This window comes from Zalophus californianus, chromosome 2 (assembly GCF_009762305.2).
Source record: "Zalophus californianus isolate mZalCal1 chromosome 2, mZalCal1.pri.v2, whole genome shotgun sequence".
Lineage (NCBI taxonomy): Eukaryota > Metazoa > Chordata > Mammalia > Carnivora > Otariidae > Zalophus > Zalophus californianus.
In genome coordinates, this window is record NC_045596.1 from 95,579,589 (window position 1) to 95,606,793 (window position 27,205).

Genomic DNA, 27,205 nt, shown 5'->3' on the forward strand with positions numbered 1-27,205 from the left:
TCCCATTCTGAAGTTTTCAATATTTGGAAATTGTTAACGGTTAGTTTTATGTATCAATTTGACTGGGCCATCGGCTACCTAGATATTGGTTACACATTATTTCTGAGGGTCAGTGAGGATGTTTCTAGATGAGATTAGCATTTGCTTTGGTAGATTGAGTAAAGGAGATTGCCCTCCTCAGTGTCTATGGGCATCACTTAATTCATTGAAAACCTGGACAGAACAAATTGGTGGAAGAAGAGAATTCATTTCCTCTTCTGACTGTTGAGCTGGAAAATTGGCCTTCCCTGGCTCTCAGACTTGAATTACACCCTTGGTTTTCCTGCTTCATAGGCTTTCAGACTCCAACTGGAACTATGTCACATGGGTCTCAAGCTTACAGATGACAGATTGTTGGGACTTATAATAATGTAAGCCCATTTGATATAATAAATTTTATAATAAACCTTATAATAATTTCTCTCTCTCTCAGCCCTATTGGTTCTGTTTCTCTGGAGAACCCTAAACAGGGATTTTTCCAGATTTCTGGTATTGCTTTCAACTTAATTCCATGGTCTTTGACAAGCATACTTTTTATAACTTGAATCTGTTCAAACTTACTGAGATTTATGTCCCAGAATGTGGTCTATCTTGATAAATGTTTGATGTTCATTTAAAAAAATGTGTATTCTGCAATTATTGGGTGAAGTTTTCTATAAATGATACATCAGTTTTTTTGGTAATGTTGTTGGCAGTGTTGTTCTTCTGTATCCTTACTAATAGTTCACTTTGTCTCTCAATTATTGGGAAAGAGTTATTAAAATATTGGTCAAAGTTTGTGGATTTTTTATTACTTCTTGAATTTCCATGATATTTTGCTTCTTGTATTATTTAATTTTGTTATTAGATGCATAAACATTTGGTACTGTTATGTTTTTTTGATAAATCAGCACCTTTTTCATTATCATATCATTCCTTATCCCTGGTAATATTATTTGCTCCAAAATCTAATTTTTTTTAATATTGAGAGAGCCAAGCCAGGTTTATCTTGAGTAGTGTCAGCATCATATAATTTTTTCTGTACCGACAATTAGTTGGATCTTTTTAAATCCAATCTATTTCCTCTAATGCTTTCAGGTGGTTCTATCCTCAGCCTCAGTTACTTTCTTCACAGGCCTGCAATGATCACTACTCTGTAGACTATTTCAGGAGGACCCTCTGCAGATCTCTAGAATTCTTTCTTGTAATATTTTTCTCTCTAGTACTTTATTATAAACGCTCTAGCCACTTTGTCTTCCTATGTTTTCACCTCCATCCCCTCTACTCCAGGAATTATTGGGCCAGTTCTGGGTTCCCCTTCCTGCACCACAACCTGGAAATTCTCTCATGGCAGTAAGATGGGACAATCATTGGGTTTACTTCATGTGTTTCCTGTCTTTCAGAGATGGCTGTACTTTTTTGCTTGTTGTTCAAGGTCTTAAAAACTATGTTTCATATAACTTTTCTGGGTCTTAAGTTGTTTCAGGTGAGAAAGTAAAATGAGTCCCTCTTAGTCCATCCGAGTCAGAAGCAGATATTGTCTTTTGTCCCTCTGTTTTTAATTTTTTGTGATTTTTGATCTTTTCTTCTCTTTTCCTGTTTGATTTAAAGTGAGTACAGTTAGTATGACATTTTAATTACCCTATTGCTTTTTAAATTATTTTTGCACTATTTCTTATAGTAGTTTTAAGAAAAAAATTACTCTTTATCAAAGTCAATTTAGAGTAAATATTTTTCAACTTCACTGTAAATGTGAGAAGCTTGATTCAGTAGAGCTCTACTTAGACCAATGGATTGTTCTATAGCAGTCATGAGTCATATATCTACAGTATCTACATACTGTATAAATTCCTCAACACAGGGTAGTATTATTTCATTTAAAGAATAAAATATATTTTAAATAATGGAAGGAGAACTTTATAGCCTTTGTATGTTATTCTTATTTATATCATTCTTTGTATTCTTCATTATTTTCTATAAAACTAAGTGTCCATCCTTTGTTATTTTATTTCAACCTGGAGGTTTTGCTTTCAAATTTCATGTAACTCTGTTTTGATGATGATTAATTCTTTTAGATAGTAGGCATTAAAAAATTCTATCATTTTTATTCTGTTTTGAAGGTTTTAAAAATGAAGATGGAATTATATGTTTACATATTTTTCCTTAAGAATTTTTTAATTAATTAATTAATTTATTAGAGAGACAGGGAGAGAGGTTGAGAGAATGAGTAGGAGGAGGGGCAAAGGAAAAGCAGACTCCCTGAAGATGAGGGAGCTCAACACGGGACTTGATCCCAGGACCCTGGGATCATAACCTGAGGCGAAGACAAATGCTTAATCGACTGAGCCGCCCAGGTGTCCCTTCCTTAAGAATTTTAATGATTCTATTCCACTGTCTTCTGTCCTTAAGTTGGTTTCATGCACGAACATGAGTAACCCTTTGTATCATTGTTTCTTCATATATACTGTAGTGTTTTTGTCTAACTGCTTTCAAAATGTTCTCTTTTTTATCAGTTTGATATGTTACCCCGGTTTATCTTGCTACTTATTTCTTTCTATGTATCTTGCTTTGGGTTTGCTGGGCTTACTGTTTATGAAAGTTCATGTTTTTCACAAAATTTGGGCACTTTCTAGCCTTTATTTTTAAATATATTTTGTTTTCTAGAAGTCCTAATGACACATATGTTAAATACTAGATATTTGATATTCCACATCTTAGTGATGATCTGTTATTTTTTAATCTTTTAAAAAATTAGTCCTTTATGGGTGTCTGGGTAGCTCAGTTGGTTAAGTGCCTGGGTCTTGGTTTCAGTTCAGGTCATGATCTCAGGGTAGTGAAATCAAACTCCCTGCTGGGCTCTGTACTCCGTGGGCAGAGTCCACGTGAAATTCTCTCTCTCTCTCCCTCCCCCTCTGTCCCTTCCCCTTGCTTGCACCCATGTACTCTCTCTCTAAACTAAATAAATAAAATCTTTATTTTTTTTTAAATCTGTCCTTTACATTGGAAATCTACGGATTATCATCAATTCCAGTTACCAATTTTTCTGCTATCTCCAATCTATTGTTCTTTCTATCCATTGAATTTTTCTTTTCAGGTACTTCACAATTTTGTTCTACAATTTACATTTTTGTTGTTGTTGTTGTTTTTGTTTTTTAATAGTCTCCATTTCTCTACTGCAGTTTCCAACCTATAAATTCATTGTAAACATATTTTGCTTTAACTTCCTTTTTTTTAAGATTTTATTTATTTATTTGAGAGAGTGAGAGAGAGAAAATGAGCAGGGGGGAGAGGGAGAAGCTGGCTCCCCAATGAGCAGGGAGCCCAACACAGGGCTCCATCCCAGGACCCTGGCTGGGAATATGACCTGAGCCGAAGGCAGACACTTAACTGACTGAGCCACCCAGGAGCCCCATTTTGCTTTAATTTCTTAACTGCTAATTCTAATCCATTCTCCAATTCAAGGTCAGTTTTTATTGACTGCTTCTCATCTTAACTATAGCTTAATGTTTCTTGTAATGCCTAGTATTTTTGCTTGTTTGTTTTCTCCCTGTAGACTAGGTATTGTGAATGTCTGATTTTTATAAACTTTTAATTCTGTTATTTTCTTATGTATATTGATGATTTTTTGGTCTACTTGATATTTACCTTGACTGGACTCAAATTCCAAACATTGTCTTTCCTGTGGTAGCAGCTGCTGAAACTTTGCTTAGTCTCTTTGGTCTTCCACATTTTCCCTTTAGAATCTTGGTATCTCTCCCATTTATGTGGGAATTTTCCCTTTTATGATCCCTCCCTTATAAGAATCTGTCCCCTCATTTCACAACAGCTCTGGAAGCTCTTCAATTTGTCATATTTAGCTTTCGGTTTCAACCATAAACACTATAGCTTTGTGCTGAATTTCTATTTGCCCTCTAGGGTACAACTAGGCTATGCTTTCATGTGGAAAGTCATATCTATGCAAAATTCCATTGTATAGTTTCCATTTAAGTATCTATTCATTTCTAGTTTTGTTTTATATTTTCCTTTTGGTTGTTCTCCAGTTCCTTCAGATATTTTGTTTGTTTGTTTTTAATCTACATCGTTCACATTTAATAACTGTATCTGGGTATCTGGAAGCAGAATCCAAAGTCATCTCTTTTTATTTTGGAAAATAAATAATTATAGTGCTGTTGTCTCTTCTCAGATCTAAGAAAAGAAATCCTCAATGATTTCAGGCTAAACTGTGTTATGTAAACAAACACATAATTAGAATATCACTAAACTAATGTGATTATATTAATGTAGCACACCTGCAAAGTGATTACTTAAATCAGTTTAAATTAAATGTCCTAGATACTTACATTTACCATTAACATAAAATCAAAACTTAATGAAGTAATACATTTTATATTTTATTTTGTTTTCAGGAAAAGAATGACTCATTTGAATTTGGAAGTCCCAAAATAGTTCTTATTGTTGTGATAAACATTGGCAGTACTTCTAACTGTGCAATGAGTATTATTTCATTTCTATATAATTTGAAGGACTCATAAGCTATTAAGAAAAATTGTTAACATTTATGGAAGCAAGAGAAATGACTTCCTTTATGTTTAACATCTCCCCAGAAGGGTAAAAAAGGGTTGACAAATGATAGAAAAAAATAGTAATGCTCACAGAGTTTGGGCTGTCTCAGGGCAATGCACAGCATATCCATGATTTATATCTATTATTATCCTCAAATAATATTTCCTGATATAAAAAACAGGAAAATCCCTCACTTAATGGTGACCTATTTTTACCACTCCTTCCATTCCTATGTTACTAAGCAACCAAAAGACCTTAAGAAAAAAAGATTTGTAACACTTTCACATATATCACGCACAGTGATATACCCCAAATGTGCTCTATATATTGAATAAAAATAATGTTTTTGTGTTTGTGTTTTCTAGGATTTACAGGATTGGCACAACACCATATACCAAAGTTTTCTATCACAATATATTTTATAGAGAGTTTTACTTGAGAAGGAATTTGTTCATGTAGCAGACCAGAAAATTCCATTTCTTTTTTTTTTAATGGAACTTGTACTGTGATTTAAATTGCCTTTGTCTCCTCCCTGACATCAAGTAGTAAGAACACCCATTGTCCAAAATCCTTCTATATTCTTTCTGAATATCTCCCAACTTCATGCTTTCTTTTGTTTCATACATCCTACTCAACTCCTCTAATATATCTTATAATATCGCCTTTTTCTCTTTAAAGAAAAACAAAAACAAAGAACTATGACTATTCCAGCAATCATAGTCTTAGTAGCTAGTGGAAATCAGATCCAGATCTGCATTTAGCATAAATTCAGATAGGACCTTGTTACTTAATAACAGACTCTTTAAACACGTCCTATGTAACATTATAATCATTTGTCATTGGTTCCATATGTGTTATTTTTTTCTCTTGATCAAGATTAAAACATAATTTTGCATTAATTGTGAACATACCAAGAAAAATAGCTATCACTAGAATTATGAGGCCAACTTACTAACATTAGAGTATGCATCTGTTTTATTTTTGTTTTTGTTTTGTTTTGTTTTTGAACTTTTAACATTTAGAAGGACGTATTAAAAATCAGCTTCTCTTGGTTTGCTTCAGTATAATCTTCAGCTCAAAATTTTCTATTGAGTTCCTTAACACTAGAATCCTCTAACTAATAACATCTTTGGCAGTAACATACATTTTTCCCCCTATGTTTTAAAAAAACCAAGGTGAGAGTGGTATGTATGTGTGTTTGAAATGGGGCTGTTAGAAAACTAACCATTTTAATTTGACTGAATTTTAACAATAATTTAAGAGGTGTTTAAAAATCTATATTCATGGTTTTACCAAATAACCAGCATTGTATCACTGACTTTCACTTCATTCCCGGACTTCACTCATTTGCTAAACCTGACCCAATCTCTGTTTCTCATCCAATTCCACACCGTGTATGAAACAGGAAGATAAAAGATAGCATGCTGTTTTACTTGCAAGACACATTTATCACCAGGGAACTCTCATTCTTTATACTGAAGAATGATTCAACATTAACCCTGAATTTTATAGTGTTTTTAAGTCTCTTTATTTTTATGTGATTCATTATTTATTTTTTTTAACTTTAGTATATATTTTATTTTTTTTAATTTTATTTTATTATGTTATGTTAGTGTTTTTAAGTCTTAAGCTTTTCAAAGATTTCTGCAAATTCCCTGAATCTTGAATTTTATATTTCTTCAGCTCTGGCTTCTGCAATATAAAATGTTATATTTATACAACTCTGCAGTAGTTAGAACAGAAGGTAAGGTACCATAACAAAGACTCACACAAATTCATTGATTATTGAAGAGGAATTTTTTATTGTTATGTAGTTGATCTGATATGAATGGTCAAGGTCTGCATACATCTCTACTTTGTATAGACTCTTTTTTTTTATTATGTTATGTTAATCGCCATGCGTTACATCATTAGTTTTTGTTGTAGTGTTCCATGATTCATTGTTTGCGCATAACACCCAGTGCTCCATTCAGTACATGCCCTCTTTGATAGACTCTTAAGGGCTCAAGCTTCTTCCATTGCTTGGCTCCACCACCTTCTAGGGGATTATTATTAACGGGCTGTTCAAAAAATGACATCATCCTATCTAGATTTCTGCTGGTTGGACAGAGAAACAGAAGGAAGTAAATCGACTTAAGATTCTGAGGTATCACTAGTACACGTACATTCCTTCTCATTACATTCCACTGGCCTGATAGCAAAAGGGAGTGGGTAATAAAGTGTTCCTGAAAAGCTTTGTGCTCCAACAACTAAAAATTCTAAAGAGGAAGAGGGAAACAATTTGTGTTTGTGTGATGATAATGGTCTCACCATAGTTTTCTCCTCTGACAGTCCTTTTTTTCTCATGCTTAGAATACAATTAATTACTTACTCCCTCATGAGATGAAAAAAAAAATTCCATAGAGTTTTTCAAATTCCAATTATCTGGATGATATGCAAACCTCTCTATCAGTTTATATATGGCTTCTCATGAGCCCCCAAATTTAACCCACTTTTAATATATAGTAGCCCCAAACTAGTGATTCCTCCCAGTATACAGTGTGCAGATAACTTTAACAAACATCCAATTAAAAATGGGAAGACTGGGAAACTATTATTAATTGATAATAATTAGAAAACTCACCTGAACAGGAATTATGGAACTTCCTACCCAAACGGTGAAATAAATGTTCTCCTTAGTCCATCTCGACAGCCCTGGTTCTGCTGTCTGGCATAATTTCATTATTCCTCATCTTAATACATTAGGGTTCCTATAATAAAAAAGTACTATGGAATGGTGGCTTAAACAATAAACATTTATTTCTCACAGTTCTGGAGGCTGGAAGTTTTAAGGGCCCACTTCTGGGTCAGAGATGGTCATCTTCTCTCTGTGTCCTAATGGTGGAAAGGATGAGAGAGCTCTCGGGATCTTTATTCCAAGGGCATTTATCCCATTCATGAGGAATCCACCTTCATGACTTAATCCCAATGGCCTCACCTTATAATACTATATAGTACCCATATGTTAGGATTCCAACATATGAATTTTGGGGGTACATATTTTTTTATATTTTGAGAATTGTGCTTTTGCCTTTTGTGAGAGTAAATAATGTATAATGTCTATTGTCCTCTATAACCCCTTTTGAAGTAGGTGTTGGAAAATATGCGTTGCTTTATCATCTTTAGGGTGGGCTATGCAGACCAGGCTTATCATTTCTTTAGCATACAGTTTGCAAAACTTAGCAGACTTCTGCTCTATTTGTTTTAAACCAGTACTATGTGCTACTAGTGGATATAATACTTATGTTTACTTATTTTGTTGTTGTTGTTGTTGTTGTTGTTGTTGTTCTACCCTATACTCACGTTTTTCTCTCATTTCAGTGGGAGCTACCTTATACCATCAAAAACACTAGACTGAATGTAGGAAGGCACATCCTTAATTTGACATTTGCCGCAGGAGTTCCTCCTTTTTATTTCTTTTATTTTTTTTTTTTGGTTTTGGTCTTGGTTTGGTTTAATAGTCTGAATAGGCACTTGAGAAAGTCTCTTTTGAGAATAGGATCCTACATTTGGTTTTCTGAAACTCTGGACTCCAGATCTAAATTCTATTTCCTTCTATTACTGTTTATTAACTGGCAACTTTTAGCCTGAGCTCATTTCTTTATTTTGCTACTTTGCTAACACACCCCACAACTTTTGATCTTCATCCCCTAGCTTCAAGTTCCTACTTCACTATTATACAGAAAAAATTTATTACCTCTGGCTCCTACTCTCAAATTGTGTATCCAAACCCTTCAATATATTTGATAAACCCCGACTTACCATTAACATGGTCTACTCAGAGGATAATCTGGGTTAGAGAAAAAAAGTATTGGAAATTGTTTCTGCAAGCTTTGCTTGGAAATAAAAAGTTGCTGAAGCTTAATGAGTTTTGGGATGGGGGGGTCATCTCAAAGCAATTATGATTAACACACAGCTTTAAAATAATATGTTGCCTGAAGAAAGTTTAGACATTTTATTTTAAAGTGGCTAAGAATGTACACATTTAAAGAACAAAGAACTTTAAAAATCACATAAAATAGGTATTAACAGCTACCCATGACTCTCATTTGCTTAACCAAAAATATGTTGAAGAATGTTAATTTATACTACATTTATAGTCATGATGAACAGTTATGCAAAAAACATTCATGACACTATATTGTCCTTCAGTTCATTGCTTTGGAACTCTCATTATAGTCTATTTTATATCTATGCATATTTTTGTTTCAATTTTCTATGAATCTGTTCACCTTTTTTTCTTCCTGCTCTCCCCAGACTCCTTTTTATTTAATAAGTGAATGAATAAGCTTATTTTAATATTTACCAAATTTATTAAAGCTTTGCATTTATTAACTTAAAATTATATATATACGCAAAAAGACCAAGGTGAAAGAAAATATTTATTTTATAAGACTGTATTTTTGTCAGTGTGTTTTCTCTTTCTTTCCACTTCTTTTTTTTTTTTAAAGACTTTATTTATTCACTTGAGACACAGAGATACTGAGAGAGAGAGAGAGAGCATGAGCAGGGGGAGTGGCAGAGGGAAAGGGAGAAGCAGACTCCCCCCTGAGGCAGGAGCCCAACGCAGGGCTTGATCACAGGACCCTGGGTTCACAACCTCAGCGGAAGGCAGATGCTCCATCATCTGAGCCATCCTCTCCCCCACTTCTCATGCCGAGTTTGTGTGTATGTGTGTGTGTGCACATATGCATGTATTTTTATAGCAAAGTAATGGATATCATACTATATTATAATATATTTTATATTAAATAACAATATTATTTTATATTGTATGTTACAATTATTTTTCTAATTGATATGTTTTATAAAAGACTAATGTCATCTACTCTGTTAAAAATATAAATATGTTCAAATGGAATTTAGCTGTATTTTATGAAGGTCCTTTACTAATTCATTAATACATTCAACAATCTGTTTAACACACTTACAATGTAAATGTGCTTTGGATTGGTATTTAATGTTTCTGATTTCAGAAATAAAATGTGTCGACTCCCCAGATCTATCTAATATAATAAAATTCACTTTTCCCCTGAATCATCATTTTATTTTTGTTTAATTCGAATACAATAAAATCTTTAATATGTAGAATATCACCTTAAATTCAATGAAAATCTCTTCTTAAATTGCATATGGAAAGTTCCATATAAAAAAAATAGAAATATGGTTACTAATCAGTAGCTCTATAGATTTTAAACACCCTTTTTTCAATAATTAGTGAATTAATAAGTCCAATTGCTGATTGGTGCAAATATACTCCAAGCAAACAAGTATGTCTGTCTCTATTCTTATTGTCATTTCTTATTTTAGTCTTAACCAAAATTTGTGCTATATATTCACATATCACTATTTGAGTAGCATTTGTGATTTTTATTCAGTAAGACATTTCAAATGTATCCATCTTTTATCTGGTTCATAGTTAGCAGATATGACAACTAGCTATTAGTAAAGTCTTCTTTGGAGACTTTTCATTTCACTGATATTTTCACTTTACTTGGCATATTTGATGACATATCTATGATTTTGTCTCAACTAGATTTCATTTTGTTTGTGTGATTATCTTATTACCTTTATCCCTCATATCCAATATGCCACATTCTGATGTTCTCTTTTTTCTAAAGCCTTAGCATTTCTAAAGCTTCTAATATAGTTTTTTGGGTTTATTTTGAAATTTGTTCATAGGATACATAATAATCTGCACATTTCCCATGTTCTTTTAGTTACATTTAAGAGACTTGCTCCCCATAGACTTTTACACATATGGCTAACTCCAGGATTTCATTTTATAATTTTACTTTTTCAACATCTCTCCTTCTAGCTACTTTTCTTTCTTACACTTCAATTTCTGAAGTAATCAACATCAATTAATTTGAAATATTAGATTTCTTGAACTTACCTCTTTTTTTATGTCAATTTAAAAATGCTCTGTGTTTCTCTCACACCTTACTGAACCTGAGCTAATTTGCAGTCTACTGTGGCATAAATTTGGATCTCTGATTTAGTAATAATATTATTTTTGGCTCATTTTAAGCAGTTTTTATTTTTTTGACAAAACTCATTCAAAGATAATCCCATTTGGCTGCTGGTTATTTGACATTGATTAGCTTATTTTGTAGCTTGGCAGAACAAATTGAATCTACTATGGAAAAATGTATTAACATGATATCATGAATAGATTGGTAATATAATAGTATCAGCTATACAATATCTGGATTGAAATCTAAAGATATTTTTCTGGATTCTTTTCTTTGAATTGCAAGCTGGATTATTTTAGTCACAGTTTTAAAATATTGTGGCTATATCTAAATAACATATGTAGAAGCCAACTGATAACACCATTTTATTACTTGGGCAGTTTTAATATGTTGCAATATGTCCTATGTAATTTTTATATCAAAGGAAAAGTACAGAAATCATAAACATATGGCTGTATGAATTTTCACAACTGAACACAAGCCATGAGCACCCAAATTAATAATTCAGCATCACCAGAACTCCAGAAAACTGTGTCTCCCAAGATAACCACTATCCTGATTTCTAACATCATAGATTAGTGTTGCTGTTTTAGGACTTCAGTTGAGTGATTTTTGAACATTTGATCTGCTTTGTGTCTTCTTTCTTTTGCTCAACATTATTTTGTAGGTAATATCCGTATCATTGTATGGAGTTCTAGTTTGCTCATTCTCACTGTTTTTGTCACTCTGAATATTCCTTCTATGAACATTCTAATAATTGATTTTAGTGAGTATGTGTGTATTTCTGCTGAATATATAACTAGGAATAGAATTGCTGGATCATAGCATAATTAGGTCACGGTTTCACCTCTTTACTCTCCAACCAGCTGTATAAGAGACTTGAAGTTGTTACACATTCTCAGTAATACTTGGTGTTATTATTAGCCATTCTGACAAGTGTGTAGTGTATATAATTGCGGCTTTAATTTTTATCTCCCTAATGACTAATAAAATGAAATGTCTTTTTATGTATCATTTGGCTATTCAGATAACCTCTCTAATGTGAAGCACCTGGTAAGTTTTTCAGCCTTTTTGCTTCTGTAGCTTTATCTTATTAATGTTTATGGATTTTTTTTGTATATTATGGAAATGAGTCCTTTGTCAGATACCAGCATTCTCTCTCTCTGAGTTTTTTTACTATATCAATGGAATATTTGATGACCAGAAGATCTAATCGCTAATACAGTCAATGTTATAATTTTTCCTTTTAGGGTTGGTGTTTTTGTGCTCTATTTGAGAAATCTTTGCTTACCATTTGTCGTAAAGATATTATGTTATGTTTGCTTTTAAAAGTTTATTGCTTTATTTGTTACATTTATATTCACAATCCAACTAAAATTGATATTTATAAATGTCATGATTTAGGAATCCAGTTTTCCCTCCTGAGGATCCAATTGCTTCAATTTTCTCACTACACAGCCATATTGATTACATCTGGGATAAGTTGATTCCATATATGGGAGTCTCTCTCAAGATATTCTCTTTTCTTCCATATTTCATTTATTTAATTTTCCATATTATTTTCATCTTTATTATTCATTTGGGTTTGATTAACTCTTGTATATCTTTTCATTTTTTTCAATTTCTATAGAGGATGAAATTTTGTGACTTAGGTTTGTGTATTTGCTTATAATCTTTTAGTCTTATCAAGTTTTGCTTTATATAAATTTAATATCATTTTAGAGTATATACAGATTTGGAATTTTAATGTCTTCCTTTATTTAGACTCAAAATAAGAGGAATTATGATGTTATATAATCTTTATTGAAACATATACCGTACTGTGTGCATGTATATGTGTATATTTGGCAATTGGTAACTGGGAAGATAAATTAACCAGCAGTTTTTCTATTTATCAATTTATTGTATTTATCTATTTACCATATCATTTTCTATGCTTAGAATTTCTCACATAAACTTTACAGTCCAAATTTTTGGGATTATGCTTTTAAGCTAATTTGAGTTAGATATTTTTGTTATGTGGGATTGAAAGCATTCTAAATTGAATATTTGATTGTAGTATATTGAAGCAGATGTTAGAAGGTGGTATTTTTATATGTTTATAAGCAATACAGGTCCAGGATCAAGAAGTTAAAGTATGGCAAGATGTGGAGATCATTAACCCTTCTTGTTACAGAATCCATTACTGTTCTGGAAGCAATAGAGAAGGATATCTTTAGGGATAATGGAAACCTATGTACTTGGGATGGGTAATAATAACCTCATGCTGGACATCAGAGGTAGTGTGAATACTTATCAACCTTCAGCATTTTAAGGGCAAATTAAAGATATTAGATGGAGAAACCAGAATGCAAAAGGAAAACAATTGAAATAAACCAGTTCTTGGCAGAAAGAAAACTTTAAATTGATGTTGCCTTTAATACTTAACATGGCAGATGTCTCTCTTTTGTACATCCTTAAAAACCATTGGGGACCACTGTTTTGTCGTGGAGAAGAGACAGGGATTTATCAATCAAGCCAGCAGGGGCTTAACCCATTTTAATCTGGGTAATAAAAATTAGTGGTTACTTCCTTACTTTGATTAGCTAGGCAATATAGATGTTATGGACAAATGAAAGATAAAACCCAGATAAATAACAAATGCAAATAAATTAGCGTGACCAGAAAAATCTATAGTGTCCTTTTTAGAAGTCTGAATATTTATGCTAATTATCAACAAAAACATTTTCAAAGTAATTTCATTGAAGTATTTTGAAAGGGTGAACACTGAGAGGAAAATATGTAAAGTAAAAGCAAAAGCATTTTCGGCAGCTCTCAGTTGGGAAGTAGGTTAGTGTGTTTGAAGAACAGATTGCAGAACCTGAAGGATGAAGAACAGAGGGGTTTGATACAAAGTTATGTTAGAGATATAATGACCATGAATGCATGATCTTACATGTCATATTGATAAATTTTAAATATGATCTAAAAACTGAAAAGGAAGTTATTAAACATTTAAGTTTGGAAGTCATATAATTCTATTTTTTTAAAAGGAAATCTGCCTTTATCTTTGGAAGGATAAGAAAGGAACAAAAAGAACAACCAGGGACTAGTTAAAATGAAATAATGCAGTCATGAGAAAGGATATCTTTAACTTGATGATTTTGACTAGGTTGATAACATTGGAAACTCATGGAAGTGACTAAATTAGGAATACATTTGGTGGAAGAATTAATGAAAATATGTGAACTGGATATAGGGATGGTGTGAGTGAGAAATATCAAGAATTATTTCCAATGTTTTGATATTAACAATCAGATGGTAAATGTACAATGGAAGAAGGAGTGCCTTAAAAATTTGGGGAGCATGAGGCTCCTTTAAGAATCAGATTAAATTCACACACATCTGAACATATTTGCAGGAAATATTAAAGTATTTATGTTCTTGAAAACTGTCCATAGAACCAGAGTTCAATGAATACAATTATGGCAAGTGGCTATTAATAGTATGATCCTTTTCTCTGTGTCTGGCTGTGTAAATGATTGGTTTGCCATGGAATTTATTTCTTAACAACCCTTGTAGGTAGGCAACTGTGCCATAAGTACTGATCAATTGTGTTTGAATGAAAATGATGTATGTCCCTACTGCTTAAAAAAATATTCAAATACAATTGCTCGTGCCCCATGTTTTCTCTGCCTTTTCCCCCAGCCCTGTGACTTATTTATTTCATAACTGGAAGTTTTTATACTTCTTAATGCCCTTTACCTAATGCAACTATTTCTACTCTCCTCTGCTCTGGCAAGCACCAGTTTGTTCTTTGTATTTATGAGTCTGTTTCTGTTTTTTTTTTTGTTCATTTCTTTTATAGATTCCATATATAAGTGAAATTATGTTGTCTTTTTCTGTCTGATTTATTTCACTTAGTCTACTGCCCTTTAGGTTTCTCAAAAAATTAAAAATAGAAATGTCATATGATCCAGTAATTCCACTACTGGGTGTTTATCCAAAGAAAATAAAAACACTAATTTGAAAAGATACATGCACCCCTATGTTTATCACAGCGTTATTTATAATAGCCGAGATATAGAAGAAGCCCAAGTGTCCATTGATAGATGAATGGAGAGAGATGTGATATAGATATACACAATGGAACATTACTCAGCCATAAAAAAGAATGAAATCTTCCCTCTCTTCTTTCTATTTGAAATACAAACATAGCATTGTTGTATTTTGACCATATGCAATAACAACCTAGGTTACAGGGATGAAGCAAAAGAATGGAACCTTAAGCAGATCCCATCTACTCCTCTTAGACTAGACTACTGTGTGAGAGAAAGATAAGCTCCTACCTTATTGAAGCCTTTTTTTCTCCTCAGTCACTTGGGGAAAAAAAGCCTATTATCTTAACTAATACTTGTTGAAATATATGAAAAATACGGAATTTTCATGGACTTTCTGAGGAGAGATTTTCCAACTTTAATCAGATTTTCAAAGACCCCAATATGATTAGTTATTGTTGCTAAAAACACTTTGAAAATTATGTTGGGGGGATGAAATCCTCTCACATATACATCATTTAAATGTACAAAGTCCTCTGTGGACCATGGAAACACAAAAACAACATGGCAACAACAATAAAACATTGGCAATTAAAGCTGCTTTAAATGGTAATATTTTCTTCTATAATTTACTGTAGCAATGTATAAATTAGCTTTGGTTTTCATGTTAGCAAATACAAAATCAACAGACCTTCTTCTGAAAACAGATGCCTGCTTAATGAATTTGGAACTGGCATTGCCACAGGTGCACAGTCTATGAGTGCTTAATTGCTTGTTCTTGCAAAACCCTGGTGCACTAAAGCCAATATGTTTTGCTTGCGTACATCACTTAGAGAATCTTGTTTTTTCAAGCAAGCTCCATATCTCTTCCACCTGTGCATGTCAACTTTTTGTAACAATAAGGTTGTTCTGGGTATTGAAAGCAGTAAAAGAGCTTGTCAGTTATATTATAAGAAAGTAAAAGACCAAAGTACAGTACTGTCTGGCTAATTCCAGGGGCTCAGCTTTTTACTGCTTGTGCTGATTCTCATCTCACTAAAATTTCGTATCTGTAATGTCCATAAGATGTATTGCTATATTGGGCGCCTGGGTGGCTCAGTTGGTTAAGCCACTGCCTTTGGCTCAGGTCATGATCTTGGAGTCCCTGGATCGAGTCCCACATCGGGCTCCCTGCTCAGCAGGGAGTCTGCTTCTCCCTCTGACCCTCTTCCCTCTTGTGCTCTCTGTCTCTCATTCTCTCTCTCTCAAATAAATAAATAAAATCTTTAAAAAAAAAGATGTATTGCTATATTTAGTTCAATAATATCATTCTTGATCAATGAGAACTAATAGCTTTTGTTATTTTTGATCTAAATTCCAGATCATTCTGCATATTCCATAAATAGTCTATTTTGGTAGGGTATTGGAAATCATTATTAATAAACTTAAATAAACATCAGAATAGCTTAATATCTACTACTTCCATAGTTTCAAATGAAATGAACATAAGCCACTAAACCTTTAGCCTAACCTTAGTAATTAAGGTAGTCTGGAAGTGAAATTGAGAAATAAAAACAAGAAAATTATATGGCTTTCCAAGGGAAGTTTTGCTGTTTACTGATCCATAATGCTTTTCACAAAAGAATGATAGCACTGACAATTCTGTGATAACTAAGTAAGATATATTACAACGTTAAGCACATATTCATGTAAATACATTTATGTATATAATGTTATATAATATATGTTATGAAGTAATATACATTATGACAAATAATATTAAGTGAAGTATATGTTCAATAACGCATATCACTAATATGTGTAAATTTCTTACCCTTGTTAAGAAACCTTGGATACTCATCATGAAGTAGGTTATATCTCCTTTTACCTACATTTCTCTATTTGCTCCTTAATATTGCTTTTTAAAACCTGGAATGATTATAGTAGTCTATATTTAGCAGTATACTTTTCTAAATTATGTTAAAATAATGATCTATTTTTGGTTGCTTTTTCTTAACTATGGTTTTAAAATAAAACCTTAACATTAAAGTAGATCTTTGTAAATCAGATTGAAGAAAGGTTCTAAATTTAAACAACTCAAATTGGAGATATTCAGAAAGAATTATTTCCAATTTTTTCTTTTTGTACAAAATTGGTTATATTAAAGACTTTAATGAGAATTCATTGAGATAATGTATCCAAAAAGAGTTAACAGAATCTAATATATTTTAGTACTAAATAAAAATATTCCCCTCGTGTATTTTAATTTTCCCATTGGGAAAGTACAGTAATGAAATTTCAACTAGTAATCTCCAAAGATTATTATGGGACTCAGATCAATTTTATTTGTGACAGGTGCATTTGAGGAAACACCAGCCCTGCTACACGTGGGTTGCTATTGCTGTTCCCCCATTAAAGCAGTAAAAGTAGTGAGGAGGAGGGTAATCGTACAGCATGATAACTATACAGTGCAAAATGAGAATAAAATCTTTGAGAAACAGAAGTATGAGAGTAAGAAACAAATTCATCCCTTTCCCTCAAAGAGTGTGTTAAGAAATGACAGTGGTCAAAAGCAAATTAGAATGATTAAGAGAATAGAAGATCTAAATATGTTAAACAATTCTGGAACAATGAAAGTAAAAAAAAAGACTGGGAAAATTAATAAAAACAAAGGAAATGTCTATCAATATTCATTTCTTTTTGCTCTCATATAGCATGAAGATTGAGGCAAAACAAAATAAACAAATCTGTATTTCTCATTTACAGCAGGGAAGAAAACATCAATGCCATCACAAAGTAAGACTTTGTAGGGGTCCACTTTACAAACATTTGAGAGTTTCTGTCCAAGAAGAGATTGTGTACTTAGATCCTTAGATAATATACACTAGAGATGACTACAGGATCCTGTGACTTAAATCGTGGTTAAAAGAATATCATAATAAAGTTAAGATTATTTGAGGACATTTTTGAAAAATTGAATTATATGGTGAGACTGAAAGATATTTCTTTTTTCCCCCCAGGTAAAGAAAAAATAATATTCCAGGTGTTATCTGGATGAAATATCCTTAAAGCAGCTCAAGAAGGGTATCAGACAAATTTGGTGTAAAAATTGAATGTTATTGCCAAGTGGAATTTGTTTATGGAGGAATAAGAGAACTCCCCACCGAGAAACTTTCATTCGTGATAAATAGTGGATCCTCAAATAAGCCACAGATAGAACATAAAAGTGGTGTTAGAGGCGCCTGGGTGGCTCAGATGGTTGTGTCTGCTTTCAGCTCAGGTCATGATCTTGGGGTGCTGGAATCAGGTCCTGGGATCGAGTTCTGGGATTGAGCCCGCTTTGGGCTCCTGCTCAGGGGGGGTCTGCTTCTCCCTCTCCCTCTGCCTCTCTTCCCTGCTCATTCTCTATCTGTCTCAAATGAATTAAAAAAAAAAGAAAGAAAGAAACTTAAATAAATAAAAGTGCTGCCATACAAGTGTTTTAGTTTTGAAGCCTAAGAACATACTTGTGCTTCCTCCAAAATAGAAAGAGAACTTAATGTTTTTCAACAAAAATAATCAGAATTATTGTTGAAAAAAAAAAGAAATGATGTATAAGGGGAAAGCAGAGTAAGAGCTATTTGCTCAGACAGTATACATACAGTAAAATTACCTAAAAGTGGGGGTGAAGAGAATGGAGAGAACACATCCAACTTTTTTAAAATTTTTCTTAGCACTCCTAAGCATGTCTTTATTCTAGAAAAATGAAGATGTATGCTTGCACAAAACCTGCACATAAACATTAATAGCAACTTCTATACACAGATTTTTCATCAGCTCCAGAAATTATTTTTCATTTGTTTTGGTAATAGCCAAATGCTAAAAACAACCCAAATGTATGTTAGTGAACGGTTAAACAGGGTGTGGTACATCTCCACCATGGAATACTACTCAGCAATGAAAGGCAATGAACCGCTGATATATAAAATAACTCAGATGAATCTCCAGAACATTATGCCAAGTGAAGAAAGAGGCAATGAAGAACAAATTGATGGTTGTCAGAGATTAAAGAGAGGGTGTAGGTAGAAAGGGTATATAAAAGGGTAACAGGAGGGGGTGCACCAGGGTGGCTCAGTGGGTTAAGCATTCTACTCTTGATTTTGGCTCAGGTCGTGACCTAAGGGTTGTGAGATCAAGTCCTGTGTCCAGCTCTGCACTGGGCATGGAGCCTGTTTGGGATTCTCTCTCTCCCTCTCCCCTCCCCCACTTCCTCTCTAAAACAAACAAACAAACAAACAAACAAAAAAGGAAAAGGGTAGCAGGAAGGATCCTTGTGGTAAATGTTCTACATTTCCACATGTTCTACATACCACATTTCCTCATGGAAATGTTCTATATCTCAATTTTATCAATATCAATATTCTAGATGTGATATTCTAAATGTGATATTACCCTTGGGGGAAACTGGGTAAAGGGTATGGTACTTCTTATAACTACATGTGAATCTACAGTCATCATAAAATATAAAATTTAGTTAAAATATGATGTAAAGTTTTCAAGAATATGTCAATATTTGGCCCATTTTTTGGCCCTATGCAAACATTCACAATGAAAAGGATATAAGGAACAAAAGATGTGGAGACATTTTCTTTTTTTATATCAGACTAGTGCCTATAAGAGAAGGAAAGAAAGAAAGAAAGAGAGAGAGAGAAAGAAAGAGAGAGAGAGAGAGAGAAAGAAAGAAAGAAAAAAAGAAAGAAAAAAAAAAGAAAGAAAGAAAGAAAGAAAGAAGAAAGGAAGAAAAAGAAAGAAAGAAAAAAGGAAGAAGGAAGAGGGAGAAGGTTTTGGAAGGAGTCATGATATATATAAGAAACAAATACGCTATTAAAGACAAGTCCCCAAGCAAAGCATGAAGTCAAGATGAAATGTAGTTTCGATTTTTTATGTATTTGTTTTAGTATTCTGAAGTAAAAAATTGAGTTGAAGAAACACCTGGGCTTATTATTATTGTCTAATATTTTTAAAAAATTGTTTTACTTTTGGGACACCTGGGTGGCTCAGTCGTTAAGCGTCTGCCTTCGGCTCAGGTCATGATCCCAGAGTCCTGGGATTGAGTCCCACATTTGGCTCCTTGCTCAGCAGGAAACCTGCTTTGCCCTCTGTCTTCCCCTCCCCTTGCTTTGTGCTCTTTCTCTCTCTGATAAACAAAATCTTTAAAAAAAGATACTTTAAAAAAAATAAAATAAAAAAGATACTTTAAAAAAATAAAATAAAATAAAAATTGTTTTACATTTACTTCTAGTCCCAATTCTTAATCACCACCAGCACCCTATCTTTTGTGTTTAATGTATTTTCTTTGAATACACTACTGATTTGGTTATTTAGTTCATGAGCAAATGCACACACACCACACACACACACACCCCTTCTCAGATATCCTTACATATACACATACACACACACACACATATATTCACAAAAAATCAATCTGTGCACTTAAAATTTTTATTTTATTTTATTTTACTTTTTTAAAGACTTTATATGAGAGAGAGGGAGAGAGAGAGCATGCACAAGCAGTGGGGGAGGGGCAAAGGGAGAGGGAGAGGCCGACTCCTTGCTGAGCAGGAAGCCCAACACAGGGCTTGATCTCAAGACCCCAGGATCATGACCGGAGCCAAAGGCAGACGCTCAACTGACTGAGCCACCCAGGCACCCCCTAAAGTTTTTATAAATAATAATTTGAAATAAATTAATTTCTTGTTTATTTTTATCCAGAATTTTATTTTTATTATCTGCTTTTATTTTTATATGAACAAATGTTCCTTCCTTCTGATTACTACATAACATCCTGTCAAAAGCATAGGTACAAATTACTTCACCATTGCCTGCAATAAGCTGGTAGGTTAACCTCAACTCTTTGCTAATAGACATGATACAGCAATAAACATTCTAATGCATGTCTTTTTATTCCTTTTTACAAGATTTCTCTGGGAGTGGTTATATATTTCCATATTTTTAAAAATATGCTTTCATATACAAAAAAAAAGAATTACTACTGAAAGATGTGGATTTTGATAGGGAATGCATTGAATGTGTAGATTGCTCTGGGCAGCATAGACATTTTAACAATATTTATTCTTCTAATCCATGAGCATGGAATGGTTTTCCATCTCTTTGTGTCTTCCTCAATTTCTTTCATAAGTGTTCTGTAGTTTCTAGAGTACAAATCCTTCGCTTCTTTGGTTCGGTTTATTCCTAGGTATCCTATGGTTTTTGGTGCAATTGTAAATGGAATTGATTCTTTAATTTATCTTTCTTCAGTCACATTGTTAGTGTATAGAAATGCAACTGATTTCTGTGCATTGATTTTGTATCCTGCCGCACTGCTGAATTCCTGTATGAATCTAGCAACTTTGGGGTGAAGTCTTTTGGGCTTTGCACATAAAGTATCATGTCATCTGTGGAAAGGGAGGTGGGTGGAGGATAGGGTAACTGGGTGATGGGCATTAAAGAGGGCACATGATGTGATGAGCACTGGGTGTTCTATGCAACTGATGAATCATTGAACACTACATCAAAAACTAATGAGGTGCCCTATGTTGGCTAATTGAATTTAAATTTTAAAAAAGATGTGAATTTTTTTAAAAAAGGTAATATGGCATGAAATCAAAGTGAATAAGAAAAATGTTAGTGTAACTAAAGACAAAGTGATGAGAAAATAGTAAGATAATGAAACAAACTAGTATTTTATCTATAGTCATTTTACAAAGGGTAACAGGAATAAAGAGAAGTCAGTAACTTTCAGATAAAATCATACAGGTTAAAGAAAAATATAGGAGGAAAAAAAGTTTAAGGATACATATTTCATATGTAAATATGAAATAAGCATTAAAGTGTATGATGAAATGTGAGGTAAAAAACAAAACTGCATTGAAAAATTTTAAAGTATTGAAAAACTAGGCCAAATGGATTTATAAAAATAAATTATTAAAACAAAAACTTCTCAAGTTAAATCTAATACCAAGGAATGATTTTTTTTTTAGAGCATTCTGGGAGGAAATAAATAATAAATCATTTTTGAATTAGCAATTGTGGAAAATTGTATTTCTATTTGGATATAGGTATGATGTTCTAAAAGTTAGGAAGAGAATTAACCTTTGGATTACTTAGGTAAAGACTGTGTGACGTTTTTTAAAATCTAAAATTAGGAATGAACTCTGAAAACAAGAAAACCATGTTAAAATAAACATTAGAGTAAGAAAAATCCCAATACATTAAAATAAAACAATGGAAAAACAGTAAAAATTTGGAATATTTTTAAAACAATGTGCCCTCTCTGACAAAATGATTATGGATTTCATAGAAATTCAATTAGCAGTAAAACAAATACATTCATTTTATAATAAAGTTTGTGAAGAAAACATATAATTGTCAAATAACAATTAAATATAAAAGAAATCACCAATATAAATTTGAGATACATACCTTTATATATGAATATTTTCCAAATGTTAAAAAAGAAAGTGTTTCATAGCTAAGCCATCTTTTTTATGACAATTAATACATAGTATAATTAAATGGAGAAAGAGAAAAACAGTAAAGTGATTTAAAAGAAAATGATGGTTAAATTGGATATAGATGATAATAAATGTACTAAACATGTCTTTTGTGCAATTTATAAATACTTCTATTTAAAACAGTTATATGACACAGTGAATTAAAAATAAAATGCTATTAAAACCATATATGTATAAAATTAAGATATTTTATTGAAAAATTCTTACATACAAATGTGTTGAAATCAATTGAACAACTTTTATTTTTATGCCCACTTGACATTTTTTCCACTTTTAAATTAAGTGTGCTTAAGTTACTGGAAACTAGTTATTTTAGTTCAACAACAACAAAAAAAGCTAGCATGGACCTATCATTTTATTTTTCTGTTTTCTCATAGAATATCATCAATTTAAAGTTGTACCTTTGCTAGCTATGTGTCACTAGTTAGTTAGCCTTTTCACTCTATTTTTCTATCACTCCAGTAACAACATTACTTAAAATAGCATTAAATTTGATCTCTGCTGAATCATGAAAAGCAAAGCAAACCTTGGGGAACTTCTATTAGTGCTGGTTAAATGTTAATTGAGATGGGTAAAAATTGATTCCCTGCCAAGCCTAAATTGTTTTTTAAGATTTTATTTATTTATTTGAGAGAGAGAGAGCGCGCGCAAGCAGGGGGAGCGCCAGGCAGAGGGAGAAGAAGACTCCCCAAGGAGTAAGGAGCCAGATGCTGGACTCGATCCCAGAACCCTGGGACCATGAACTGAGTGGAGGGCAGATGCCTAACCAGCTGAGCCACCCAGGGATCCCATGCCAAGCCCAAATTTGATATCACTTTTCTAAGTGACACCATACGATATGGTCAAAATTGTATTGATCTCTTTGAAAAATGTTTTGGAATCATAAATGACTTCATCCTAAAAGTTGTAGACATTAATGATTTTGTTACTCCTTTAGTTTATTAAAAATTTCAGAATATCTAAGTAAATTTATCAGAATTTTACTGTTGCATATCTCAAAATATTTAACAGAATGATATTTTAATTGTCTAATCTTCAAAACAGAATTGTCATTAAATCAGAGAATTATAAGTCTTAGTGTAAGGAAATTATTTTTAAGAAGAACAAAGCATCAAAAATACTCTGCTGGCTGATTATATCACTTATAATTGCTAAATCACAAATGTGACAACTCTTGTTTATTCCAAAGTATGTGTTTGAAAGCCTCTTTGAAGTTCTGGACATGTTTTATTCATATAAGTAGATATTTTTTTCTATCACAAAATTGATCCTGAAAATTCACCCACTTTTGTTAAACCCAGCTATGCACAGGAAAAGTATAAAATTTTTAAATGGTTCACAGCGCTTCCCCAAGACAACTGTTTACACATACTTCCCCAGGTTGGCTTGAAGCCAATGATGATTCATGTAAGAATTTTCTCATTTCTGGATAATTCTGAAGGGTCATTTCACTTCCAGAGCCTCCCATTGGGATAGCTGAGGCCTTCACCAGGATTGCATTTTCTCTTCCTGCCGAATCCCGATTTTTTTCTTTTTTTAATATAACTTCCACAGGGGTCGTACCAAGAGAAGGATGGAGATCAGAATCAGGACGGAATGGTAAGTATTCAAGTTAAAAGAAGGTAAATTCAATGAAAATAGCCTGATCTATCAAGGTCAGGGTTCTGATTAGTGAAGACTAAGACACCAGATGGTAATAACTGGATGGATACAACTGGAAATCTTGACTTTCCAGATTCCCTTGGACATCATGAGCCTATACAACTGACTCATTCCTTCATTTTAATGGCTAGTGCTTCTGCTTATTTTTGAAGATTGCTCCTGCAAGGCAACAACCACCCCCGAGAATATTATGTATTCTCTGATTGTTGGTAAAGTTCAAGAGATTTATTTGATCAAGCTTGAAAATTATATTGTTCAAACATACTATATCCTTAAATGTTTTTTAAAGATCTATTTATTTTAGAGAGAGAGAAAGAGCATGGAGGGGAGGGGCAGAGGGAGAGGGAGAGAAAAACTCCCAAGCAGACTCCCCACCGAGCAGAGACCTGGGCTCCATCCCATGACCTTGACATCATCACCTGAGCTGAAATCAAAAGGGGTCGCTTAACTGACTGGGCCACCCAGGTACCTTACTTAAATATTTTTCTACAGCAAAGTTAATTTTTAAATTTTATTTTATTCCATTATCTTGTGTTTGTAATTTCTTACCTTTTAACTTTACATATTTTGATGCTATGTATTTTGATGTAGAAGTGCTTATCTTTACAAATGATTCTTGTTAAATTGTATATATGATCAATATGAGATATTGTCATTGTGCATTGTGTAAGATATCTAATTTTAACTCTGTTTTGTCTGATATTAATATTGATTTACCTGTTTTCTTGATAGTCTCATTTGCTTGATATATCATTTTCCATTCATTAATTTTCAACTCTTCTTGTTCTTTTAGATGTCTCCTAAACTAACGTAACGTGATTTTTTGTTTGTTTGTTTAACTTAATATCCTCTGCTTTTTAGATTTTTTTTTTTTTAGAGAGAGAGAGGAAGAGCGCCCCAGCAGGGAAGGTGCAGAGGGAAAGAAAGAATCCCAAGCAGGGGCTCGATTTCAGGACCCTGAAATCATGACCTGAGCTGAAATCAAAGGGTGCTTAACAGACTGACACACCCAGGTGCCCCTCGATTTCCTCTGAATTTTAATGAAGGATTTAAGCAATTTATACATTGTATACTTTTTACTTATTTATGATAGCCCTTTTTTTGGTTTTGTTTCCAGAGTGATCTACAAACTCCTTTCCAGTACCCATCTCATTTTCTAACATTCCAGAATTTGTGCATGTTAGCACTACATTCCACTGCAAACCAAGAAAAATTTATTGCACAGAAATATATGTATTTGCACCTGAATTTGACAAGAAGTATATAACATTTTTCTTCCTCTATGCCCTGAACTTCCTGCTTTGAGATTATCTGGGTATTTGTTCCATATCCTTGTTCATTTTATAAAGTTATGCAAAAATACTTATGCCAGATTACACTTTACAAGATTCCTTTCTCACCATTTACTATGAATTGGTCTACCCAAAAAACTGATATATTTAAGTCCTAAGCCTCAGCCCCTAAGAATGTAATTTGAAAATAGGGTCATTGGACTAGGTAATTTGAGATCATACTGAAGCAGTTTGGGTCTCTAATTCAATATGACTTGTGTCCTTATAAAAAGGGGAAATTTTGGGCGCCTGGGTGGCTCAGTTGGTTAAGCGACTGCCTTCGGCTCAGGTCATGATCCTGGAGTCCCGGGATCGAGTCCCACATCGGGCTCCCTGCTCAGCAGGGAGTCTGCTTCTCCCTCTGACCCTTCTCCCTCTCATGCTCTCTATCTCTCATTCTCTCTCTTTCAAATAAATAAATAATAAAAATCTTTAAAAAAATAAAAAATAAATAAAAAGGGGAAATTTTGAGCAGACATGTACACAGGAAGAACATGGTGTGAGAATAAAGGCAGAAATCAAGGTAATACTTCTGTAGCCAACCGACATCAAAAATTTCTGGCAAACCACCAGAAGCTAGGAGAGAGGCATGGGACAGATTCTTCCTAACAGTCCTCAGAAGGAGCCTTGCTGACACTTTGATCTCACATTTTTTAGCCTCTGTAATTGAGGACAATAAATTTCTATTGTTTAAGCCATGAGTTTATGGCATTTTGTTATGGAAACCCAAGGAAATTAGTATACTATTTTTAAAGTATTTTTCATCTTTTCCTCTCTGCTTCTCTTTACCCATGTAATTATTGTGTCACACATTTCTGTGTATACTACTCTAAGTACCCACTTCTCACTTTCATATCTTACTTTGACTATCAAGATTGCCAAAACGATCTTGATGATAAATGAGCCCCTTACCATCATTCTCATCTTACTCCAGTTTGTCTTCCACGTTGCTTCCATTTTCCAAACTCAGGCTTATCTAGAACATTTTCCTGTAGTCAGACTTATAGGTCCAGTTTTTACTTCAGTTTTCCACAGCTGATACAATGTTATCTATTGGAGTCTTCTGAATTGATTCTAGATCATCAATGGCTGATATCTGTACTCTCCTCAACTTAGCTGATATCAGACGAAGTTCAGTTTCTGATTTAGGTAATGCATGCAGGTCATATCTTGCAGTCTGTGTTGCTCTGATTGTTATTTTTTTTTTCTCCCAAAGTGTTTTTAAAACTTTATCAAAGGCAATTGAGCATATTTGAAGATAATTTTTTTGAACTTTTTTTATATGTTATGTTAATCACCATACATTACATCATTAGTTTTTGATGTAGTGTTCCATGATTCATTGTTTGCATATAAGACCCAGTGCTCCATGCTTTTAAATCCTTTCTTTTTCCTGATGTACATTTTGAGAGATATGTTTTTGCATGGACATATAGAAGTATAAATCTGATGGCAACATAGGTGAGTACTAGTTTCTGACTCTGTAACAATCTTTGCAGTTTTACAATTGAGAGATATACTGTTGACCTTTGAACAATGGGGGTTTGAACTGTGCAGGTCCACTTACATGCAGATTTTTGACAGTATAGTAATGTAAATGTATTTTCTCTTCTTTATGACTTTCTTAATAACATTTTATTTTCTCTAGCTTATTTTACTATAAGAATACAGTATATAATACATATAGTATTCAAAATATGCATTAACTTACTATGTTATCACTTCTGGTCAACAGTAGGCTATTAGTAGAGTTTAGGGAAAGTCAAAAGTTATATGCGGATTTTTGACCATGCAGGATGGCTGGTGCCCCTAACCCCTGTGTTGCTCAAGATCAACTGTAATTGGATGCTGGCTGAGATTATCAATAAGATGAAGCTTTTGACTATATCCTTTGGAACTGTCAACTTTTTTTTTTTCTTGAGGATGGGCAGGTGTTATTTTAATAAGGTGAATATAAGTATCAGTCCAGATATATGCTTCTAAATCCAGATAAGTTAATAATTTAGTGACAGAAAACTTTGGTATATGGTCATTTTTAACACAGA